Genomic DNA, 11,287 nt, shown 5'->3' on the forward strand with positions numbered 1-11,287 from the left:
CAAACACTACACCATTTCATATAAAGGACTTGAGCATCCTTGGATTTTGGTATTCCCAGGGGTCCTGGAACCAATCGAATGTGGATTCAGAGGGACAACTGTGTTTTGTTTGACCACTGATATAGAAATTTTAAATTACTTGCCAACATTATAGAGTCCTAGGGTCTTCATGGTTCAAATTATGAAATAATCCAAATGCTTTTTAATAGTGAAGTGAATGAACAAATTATACTGTATCTATACCACACAACAGTACTCATCAATACAAAGGAGCATGTTACTGAAGCACAATCCTGGCTGGTCTCACAAACATTGAGACATTTTGACCAAAAATCATCTCTATCACATGATTTCAGGCAAAATGGACCTATGGTTAAAAAAAACCCATAACAGTTGCCTAGGAAAGAACATAGGGTTTTTTTGGGGGGTGGTGGTGGTGGTGGTGGTGAGGGGGGATAATGTAAATATTCTGGGCTTAAAAGCAGTGAAGGTTTTATGACTGTATTTGTGACATTCAATATATGTACATCATCAAAAAACAAAGTGTGTCTGTGCTGAGGAATGGATAGAAGCATAGAGGAAGTAAAAATGGCACGTGATGAGCAGATATTGAATCTGGGTGACAGGTGTATTGTACTATTTATTCACTTTATTATATATGCATATATGTAAGTTTCATGTAATAAAATATTCATAAATAAATAAATAAATAAAATGGAAAGATTTCTGATTAAAACCCATTTCCTTTTCTAGAAAAATTGGAAAATCTGGTGACACTGGCCTGCCTCTTTGCCGGTGTGTGGCTGATGCCTCTGTAGAAGGGATGAGTCCTCTTATCACCCACTCCAGTCATTTACAAGCTGGCCTGTTTCTGCAGACATCTGTGCCTTTGGGTCCTGGCTGGTTGATTCTTTATGGTCCTTGCTGGTTCCAGTTTTCTTATTCTTTTGATTCTGTCCAGCTGAAGTTCTTTCTAAAGCTATAGATAGATTTTTTTTTTAATTTTCAAGATTTTGGATCCATCTTTTCATATATACCTTTTCTTTTCTAGTATGATTTTTAAAGTAAAATTTTAATTTTGAGGTAACTATAGATTCACATAGAGTTGTAAGAAGAAATACAGAGAGCTCTTATGTGACTTTTATTGTTCCTTAGTGATAACATTTTGCAAAATTATAGTATAATAATACAACCAGTAGATGGACATTGATACAATACACCCACCACCTTGTTTACATTCCCATAGCTTTACTTATACTGTGTGTGTGTGTGTGTGTGTGTGTTTCTATGCTGTTTTATCACATGTGAAGGTTTGTGTGTTCACAAATGATGCAGAATATTTTCAACTCCACACAGATACTTTGTGTCACCCTTTTATGGTCGCAGCCGTTGCCCTCTGTTCTGCCCCTCCCCCATCCTTACCTTGGCAAAGGGCCAATCTGCTCTCCATCTCTATGATGGAATTATATAATATGTAACCTTTGATTCCTTTTCACTTGCCACTTGGTTATTATTTCCATGGAATTTCTTTTTTCATTTTTTTATGTTTACTTTCACCTTTGGAGGCAAAGGACTCTCCTAAAGATGAGATCCTTATTTATCATATCTCAAAAACACTAATAGTTGTTTTTTTAATGCATTAGTCTTAAATCGTATAGAAAACAAAAAGTGGAGTAATAAATCAAAGCTGTAATAATGACGGCTTTGAAATTATTCATGTATCTAACATTATGAGAAATCTTTATTTCTTCATGTGGCTGAGTTACTGGCTAGTGGATTTTGTTTTGACCTGAAAGATTCCCTTTAACATTTATTGCAGGATTGGTCTAGTGGTAAAGAACAATCAGCTCTTGTTTATCTAGAAAGGCCTTGATTTCTCCATCATTTTTGAAGAAAACATTTTCCAGATGTAAGATTCTTAGTTGATGTTATGGTTTAGACATGAGGTGTCGTCCCTTAAAAGCTCATGTGTGAGACAATGCAAGGATGTGCAGAGGTGAAATGATCAGATTATGTGGGTTGTAGTCCAATCAATGGATTAATCCCTGGATAGGGATTCACTGGGAGATAACTGAAGGCAGGTAGGTTAAAGGCCACTGGGGGTGTGTCTTTGGGCTTTCTGTTTTGTCCCTGGTGAGTGGAGCGCTCTCTCAACAAGGCCTGCTTCCTTGTTGCCATGTCTTGAGTTGCTTTCCTCTTCCACATCCTTCTGCTGTGATGTTCTGGCTTATCTTGGGCCCAGAGCAGTGGAGTGGCCCATTTATGGATTGGGACCTCTGAAACCATGAGCGCCAAATAAACTTTTCTTCCTCTAAAATTTTTCTTGTGAGGTGGTCACATCAGAGGGAAAAAAAAAAGCTGACTAAAATCGTTGACTTTTTTTTTTGTTTTTTAGCACTTTGTATATATGGAACCCATTACCTTCTCTTCTTCAAAACTTCTGACAAGAAATAAGTTGCTGATCTTATTGGGGATCTCTTGTATATGACAAGTTACTTCTCTCTTGCTGTCTTCAAATTCTTATTTTGTCTCTGGCTTTTGACAGTTTCATTATAGTGTGTCTTGGTATGTGTCTCTTTGACTTTATCCTTGGGATCTTTGAGCTTCTTGGATGTTTTGATTCATAACTGTCATCAAATTTGGGAAGCTTTCAACCAATATTTCTTCAAATAATCTTTCTTCCCATTTATGTCTCTCTTCTTCTCTTGGGAATTCCACATGAGTCTGTTGGCCAGTCTGATGATTCCTTAGACTGTGTTCACTCTCCTTTGTCATCTTTTTCTTTGAATTTTCTCAGACTCAGTAATTTCAATGGTCTTATCTTCACATTTGTTGGTTCTTTCTTTTGCCTGCTCAAATCTGCTTTGTATTGAGTTTTTCATTTCAGTTATTCCACTTTTCAGCTCCAGAATTTCTTTTGGTTCTATTTTGTTTTCTATTATAATGTTTTATCATCCATAATGCTCTTATTATGTAACCTTCAGTTATGTTTGGATTATACACCATTTTCACATTTTCTATTACTCTTTGAGATTCTTTAAGACAGTTGTCTTTTTCTTATAAATCCACCATCTATTGTTTCTTACAGATAATTTCTTGAATTGTTTTTTTTTCTTTGTGTGAGCAATACTTCTCTGTTTTATTTATATGCCTTTTGGTTTTTGGTTGAAGACTGGACATTTGAATCTTATAATGTGGTAACTCTGGAAATAAGTTTCTTCCCCTTCCCCTTAAAAAAACAAAACCATTATAGGGCGCATCAGTATTGAGGATCAGCCTGAGGTGTATGTAGACTTAAGGTCTTCTCAGGTACTCTCTTGCCTGCTTCTTTCCCTGGGCATGCATGGTGACTTTCTAAATTCCCTGTACTTGTAGTTGCTTTGGATGTCTGCATATTTATTTATTTATTTTCCAAAACAGTTATTTTTGGTTTTTAATACATTTAACATTACACCAAATTCAGATGCTGCCAAATCACAGGACTTGTTAATTTAGAACATTTTGACATAGAATATAAATTTATAAAACTGAATATATATACTTTTATCAAAAGGCTAACTTCAATTTGGGAGGGAAAGAGGACACACTAGAAAAAGGAAAAATTATATTCCATATTTATTTTTATAAGAAACTGTCAAACTGGTTTCCAACATGGACATACCATTGTGTATTCTTACCAGCCATGAAAGAACAATCCAGTTTCTCCATATCACTGCCAGCATTTGGAATTGCCACTATTTTTTTACTTGTTGTTGTTGTTTATTTTTGATAGGTGTATAGTGATATCTCATTCTGGTTTCAATGTGCATTTCCTAATAGCTATTGATGTTGAACTCAGGATGAATTTCAGTTTACATTTCCTGATAGCTAATGAAGAATTCATGTGGTTATTTGACATCTGTATTTCCTTTTTGGTCAACTGTCTGCAGCAGGTATCTTCATTTAGCTCTTAGAATTAAGCTGGATTCAAGTTCTCCTAACCTTTCTTGGCAATAAAAGCCATGACCCCAGGCAGCAGTAAGTTATTTTTTTCTTTGAGAGGTGGGGTACTGGGGATTGAACCCAGGGGTACTTTACAACTGAACAACACTTCCAGCCCTTTTTATTTTTATTTATTTTTAATTTTTTTTTCTTTTTCTTTTTTATTTTAAGACTGGGTCCTGCTAAGTTGCTTGGAGCCTTGCCAAATTGCTGAGGCAGGCCTTGAACTTGCAATCCTCCTGCCTCAGTCTTGCCAGTCTCTGGGATTACAGTCATGTGCCATCACACCTGGCTGTTTACTTTCTTTTTGCCAGGTGCATGGAAGCGCTCCCTAGCTTCAAACAGTGATCTGAACTTGTACTCTTGTCTCAAAATAGAAGAATTTTATTTCAGTCATCCTAGCTAGAAAGTCCCAAACTGGCCTGAACATGAAACCGAACACCGAAAATACTTCCTGTTTAGTCAGTGTTTTTGCTGAGGTCTTAGTCCATAAGCAGCTGGCTCCATTCCTTGGGGATTGATGTGAGGCAGAACATCATGACATAGGAGTGTGGTTGAGAAAAGTGATTCAGGATATTACTCCAGGAAGGAGAGAGAGGGGGGGGCACTCTGTTAAACAGGGATAAAATATAAACCCCAAAGGCATACCGCCAGAGACCCACCTTCTCCAGCCACACCCTGCCTACCACCAAATTAATTCTGATCAGAAGATTAATGCACTGATTAGGTTAAACCTCTCATACAGCTCGATCATTTCATCTCTAAACTTTCTTGCATTGTCTCACGTGTGAGCTTCTGGGGGCCACCTTATATCCAAACCATAGCACTTCTTTTGTATTCACTCAGGGCTCTCTGATTCTTCATTCCACTGTGCCTGCTTCTTTATTCTCCAGTAGAAAGTGAGTATTGACTCAACCCCAGGCACATGTGTTTTGAGTAGGCTCTGTGCTTGGTACCCCTTTGGATGATAGATGACAAGGTGGTAGATGTTCTGCTGGAGGGCGGGTAGGAGTTGGGCATTCTAGTGGACACTGCAGCTGCCCTGTCCATGTCACCTCAACCTACACGAAAGGTCACTTGCAAGCAGTTCTCATAAACATCATGGCTTCCTTGTGTCTTTCTGTGGTAGGCATGTACTTTATCCATCAACAGGGCAGCATGACAGCGTCAGAGAGTCAGTACCCAGGTAGCAACCCCCGACTAAAGAGGAAGAGAGATGGTGAATTAATATTGCTGCTTCTTCCCCTGTCAGTGGGCCAGTTTTGAAGCATTTTCCCAGCAGGACTGAGCATTGTCACATTTATTTATCAAGGTCCAATATCTCTAAATAAATTATTTTGAAATAATATCAGACTTAGAGGAAAGTTTCAAGAATAGTACTAACGGCATGATTCTTTTACTTTAACCAGTTACTTTAACCGTTAACATTATGTTTGCTTTATAATTCTCTGACTTCCTCTATCATCTTCTCCCTGCCATAATAATTCAGGGAACATTTCTCTAAAAAAGCAAATAGGCATTCTCTTGCCTAACCACAGTACAATCTTCAAAATCAGGAACGAACATTGATACAACACCATTAGCTACTTTACAGACCTTAAAATTTTGCCATATTATTATTTTTTTTTTTACCAACAATAACAATAACAGCAACAACAACAAAATGCATTTCATTGTTCAGGATTCCAACCTGGATTATCAATTGATTTAGTTGTCATGTGCCTTCATTTTTCTTTAATCTGCAATGTTTCTTCAATCTGTTTGACTTTCATGATGTTGACATTTGGGAGAACATAAACCAGTTATTTTGTACCATATCCTTCAGTAGAGTTTTATTTGATGTTCCTCACAGTTAGCTTTAGTTGATGGATTTTTGGCAGGAGAACTCCAGGAATGATGTGCCTCCTTCTCAGTGCATCTTATTAGAAGAAAGGTGATATCCATTTGTTCCACAATTGGTGATGTTAAGACAGATTGATTTTTTAAAGTAATGATCTGTAAAGGAAGTCATCAAGTAACTGTGTTCTTGCACGTGAGGATTCATGTGCCATACATCGCTGGTGGAATCAGATTTCCCTTTAGACATTCCTCAGCCATACCTGCTGTCTAGGGTGCCTTGAGCACAGCAACGTGTGCATGGATAAGCTCACATATCAGGCCTGAGTTCTGGCCTCAGAAATTGTATTAGATGAGAATTCTGCTTTCCTGGCAAACCTCTTGGATTCAGAGGAAACTGGGAGGTGCGGAGATGACGTAGGGGCAGTTATAGCCCTCAGAAATAGTGTGTCTCACCAAGCTCTGGTCTAGACATAAGCTAACAAATCTAGTGGGATCTTTATGCAGGCTTTAGCTTCCTTGACCTTAGACTTGGCCTTCTGTCTGCCATGTCATTGTGTTTCTTGTTTCCTAACACAGTGCTGCCCACAACCATGCTTAGGAGATGTTTTAGTCAATTTCTTTGCCACTGTGACCAAAAGTTCTGATCCTGATGAGAACAATTTTAGAGGAGGACAAGTTTATTTAGCACTCATGGTTTCAGAGGTCTCAGTCCATAGAAGGACCACTGCACAGCTCAGAGCCTGAGATGAGGCAGAACATCGTAGCAGGAGGGTGTAGTGGAGGAAAGCAGCTCTGGACACGACAATCAGGAAGACAGTCAGTTGTACTCACCAGAGATAAAATGTATACCTGAAAAGCAATGACCAATGACCTGTCTCCTCCAACCACACCCTACCTGCCTAACAGTAAGCACCTAGTGAATCCATTCAAGTCACTTAATGTCCTGATTAGGTTAAGGCTCTCATGACCCAATCATTTGACCTCTAAACTTTCTTGTTTTGTCTCATACACTTCCAAAGGACCCTTATTTTGACATAACATCAGACTTAGAGGAAAGTTTCAAGAATATCCAAACCATAGCTCTTCTTTTGTATTCATTCAGGGCTCTCTGATTCTTCATTCCTTTGTGACTTCAAAAGGAAGTCCTTTTGAGGAACATGTCATATTCAAACCATAATAGGAGACTATTGTATGAATCTGGACAAGTTATTTACACCCTCAAATCTTTGTTTCTTCATCTGAAAAATGGTGAATCTAATATAAACCTTCTAGGGTCATTATGAGGATTAAATGATATAATTGCTATAAAATTCAGTAAGTCTCTTGAACACAAAATCTCAATAAATACAGTCTGTTATTGTTAATAGTCATAACTAAAAAGAAGCCCGCACTATGAGTCAGGGAAGCTGAGTATGAATCCTAACTTCTCCCTGATTTTGTAACTTTGGCCAATCATTGTCTGAACCTTGATTTCCTTGTCTGTAAATTGAGGATAAGAGTATTGTTCCTGGTTACTTCACTGGATTGGAAGGGTGAAGTGAACTCATGTGTGTGAAAGCCATTTGTCCAGTAGAATGGATTCTGTGAACACATGAGGAGCCTGGCAATCTGTCTTCTTTACCAACCAGCATGGGATGTTTGCCCATGAAGCTGGGCCAGGACTAAGCCACAGCAATGGGGCTGGAAATACTGAAAGTCCTGTCTCACCCCTCCTCTGAGCCCTGGCTATACCTAAGTTTGACTCCTAAAATGACCCTTGGAAGTCCTTTGGTGATCTCTGACCCCTTAGTTGGATAGCTTTCCTGCTATGGTATTATGTCCATTCCCGACATGGGTGATTGCAAGACCATAGAAGGACCCTAGACTGCTGCAGATTGCCACCTCTAACGCTACTCTGGCTATTCTGGTCACTTGGGGATGGAGAAGGGTGTCTTCTCTTCATCTGTATAACTGATGCTGTTAGACCTCCTCACAATTTCTCACAGATCCATTGTTCTCTGTCTCCATCTTGGCTGCACATTGGCTGTCCCTTGTGTGTTAGGATTCTTCTAAGAAAGGAAAAGAGAGAGAATTTTAAGCAGCTGGTCCATGCAGTTGTAGGGGGTGGCAATTCTGAACCCTGTAGGGCAAACCAATAGGCTGGAAATTCAGGTAAGGACTGATGTTGCAGACTTGAGTTCAAATGCCACAAAGAAGCTGCCAGGCTGGAAACTCAGGTAGGATTTCTATGTTGCAGTCTTGAGGCCAAACTCCTTCTTCCTTGGAAAATCTTATACTGAGCTCCTAAGGCCTTCAGCTAGTTGGATGAAGCCCACTTGCATTATGGAGGGCATTTTCTTTTACTCAGAGTCCAATGATGCAAAGGCTAACTGTATCTTAAAAATACTTGCACAGCAAGCAACGTCTAGACAAGTGCTTGACCAAACAAGTGGGCACTGTAACCTAGCCTATTAGTCATGTAGAATTAAACATCAGAGTATCTGAGATCTTTTAAAAATGCTTAGTTGGAACCCAGATAAGAGTTATTTGGGGGATTTTCCAGCTATATTTCTGTTATTGATTTTTAGTTTAATTCTGTTGTGCTTTGAGAGCAGACATTGTATGATTTATATTCTCTAAAACTTGTCAGGGTGTGTTTTATGGCCCAGAGTATGGTTTATATTGGTAAATGTCCCATGTGAGCTTAAGAAGAATATGTATTCTGCTCTTGTTGGATGAAGTAGTCTATAGATGTCAATTATACCCAGTTGATTGATGGTGTTGTTGAGTTCAATTATGTCCTTACTGATTTTCTGCCTGAATCTGACTGTTTCTGATAGAAGAGGGTTGACGTCTCCATCTACAATTGTGAAATCATCTATTTCTCCTTGCAATTCTATTAGCTTTTGCTTCACATATTTTGACATTCTATTGTTAGGCACATACACATTAAGAATTATTATATATTCTTAGAAAAGTGACCCTTTTATTCCTGATAATTTTCCATTCCCTGAAGTTTACTTTGTCCAAAACGAATACAGTACTCCAGCTTTCTTTTAATTAGCTTTAGTGTAATAGTGCTTTCCATCCCTTTACTTTTAATGTATATATGTCTTTATAATTGAAGTGGGTTTCTTATAGACAATATACAGTTGGGTCCTCTTTTTAAAAATTCATTCTAAAAATCTTTTGCCTTTTAATTTATGTACTTAGACCATTGGCATTCATAGTGATTATGTATAGAACTGATCAATATCTATCATATTTCTATTCATTTTCTATCACCACAGCTTAATTTTGCCTGATTTCACATTTTATATAAAGTATGTAGTCTTTGAAAAATATTTTTTTAAATTTTAATGGACATGAAATAATTATACACATTTATGGGTCATAGATTGATATTTCAATGCACATACACATCATGTAATGATCAGCTCAGGGTACTGATCTATCTGTCACCTCAAACATGTATCATTTCTTTGTGTTTGGAACATTCAAAATTCTATTAAGCTATTTTGAAATGTACAATCATATGTTGTCAACCATAGGTAGTCTACTATTCTATAGAACCCTAGAAGTTATTCCTCCTATCCAACTACACCATTTATACATTATCTTCCCTCTCTCCAACCTCCCTCCCCTACCACTCTCTTCCAAGCCTCTGATAACCACTGTTCTACTCTCTATAAAATTGTTTTGTGTTTGGCATCTTTGGCCCAATCTAATGTCTTCTCATCCCTCTATGTCGCGTTGAGTGTGTTGGTAGTTAGTTCTTTTGTATTGCTGATAATTTTGTATTGTTTTTCTCCTGTGGATGGATGTTTGAGTTATTCCAGGTTTTGGCTATTATGAGTAAAGCTTCTCTGAACATTCTTGTATTTATCTTTTGGTGGATATATACATTCACTTTCCTAGAAGAGGAATTTTTGGGTCTGATATATAGTCAATCCTCATGATTCATGGATTCTGTATTTGTGAGTTTGCTTATGTGCTAAAATAGATTTGTAGCCTCAGGAATCAATACCTGTGGCATTGTTGCAGTCATCTGTGGATGTGTGCAGAATGGCGGAAAATTTGAGCTGCCCGATCTGAACTTTCCCAGCGGAGGTCAAACGAGGCTGGGTGGTTCTTCATTGTTTCAGCTCTCACACATACACAAATGTCCATACACTGTATATGGAGTACTGCTTTTTTTCATATTTTGATGATTTCACTGTTTCAAAAGCCCCCTGATATTGTACTAAAATGCTGTCTGGTGTTCGTAAGTGCAAGAAGGCTAGATGTGCCTTATGGAAAAATGTATCAGAAAAGTTTTGTTCAGATTTGAATCACAGTGTTTTGGCAGTGAGTTCAGTGTAGCAAATCAACAACATATATTAAGTAAGGTGTCTTTAAGCAAAACAAACAAATGCACAAAATGAAGTTAGTATAACTGACTGACAAAAATCTTATCACCAGAGGCTGGCAGGCATCTATCTACCTCCATATTTCCCCTAAGGACAACATTTCAATATTCACAAACTCATTGTTTATAGTGACTTTATAGAACACACTATGAGTGAGAATCGACTGTAAGTTCAAAATTAGTAAATACTGCCCAATAGTTTGCTAAAGTGGTTGTACTACCTGGGGAATTATTAGACCTTCTTTGTTCAGGCCACATCTAAATCAATTAAATTAGCCTATCTGACAAGGTCTCAAGGTTCTTCAGTTGGTCCCACTTTTACAGGCAGCCTTGACCAAAATATGGAGAAAGAGGACCAGGCAACCACAACATGGGACCTTGTATGTATAACTGTCATGCAATATAATTAATTGTACTTGAATGTTTTCTTTTTATTCAGCATTTTACTCTTTATGAATGGTGCATGCTTATAAAAAACACAATCGATGAGGAAAACAAATGCTTGCCAGGAAGATAAATGACAAGAATTAACCCAACACCAAGTTGAACTTTCACCATGGACTTGGGCTTGATTATAAAGAGCAAACAACAGGTTGTAAAACCAAGAGAAAGAATTATCTACCAGGCACAAATGCATTTCTCATCCCTTGTTATCTGGAGCAAAGGGAGGGAGAGAAAGCCTTATGTAGCAACCAGAAAGTCAGTGCAACAAGGAAACAAAGGTGAAGATTGATTTACAGCCAAATAAAGGAAAAAAAAAACCCAAAACCCCACAAAACCCAGCCTTTTGTTATCAAGAAAATCAGTGTCTCCTACTCACAAAACCAGCAGTGCCAATTTCAAAGTTGTTTGAACAAATTTAGCCAAGAAAATAAAATTTCCACTCTCTCAAGGAGATTAATTCTGTTGTTGAAAATTGTTATAATCACTCTGTTAAGTGGTGAGTTTTTAAGTCCCACCTCTCTTTTCTCAGGATAAACGAGAACTATTGAAGACATCCACCCTACCTAACCTTCAGGTATCGCATGAAAGAACCTATGTGTTTGCCTCTAGTATGGAAACCTTCCAAGTTGGAGTTCC

Source organism: Marmota marmota, unplaced genomic scaffold (genome assembly GCF_001458135.2).
Source record: "Marmota marmota marmota unplaced genomic scaffold, marMar, whole genome shotgun sequence".
Taxonomy (NCBI): Eukaryota; Metazoa; Chordata; class Mammalia; order Rodentia; family Sciuridae; genus Marmota; species Marmota marmota.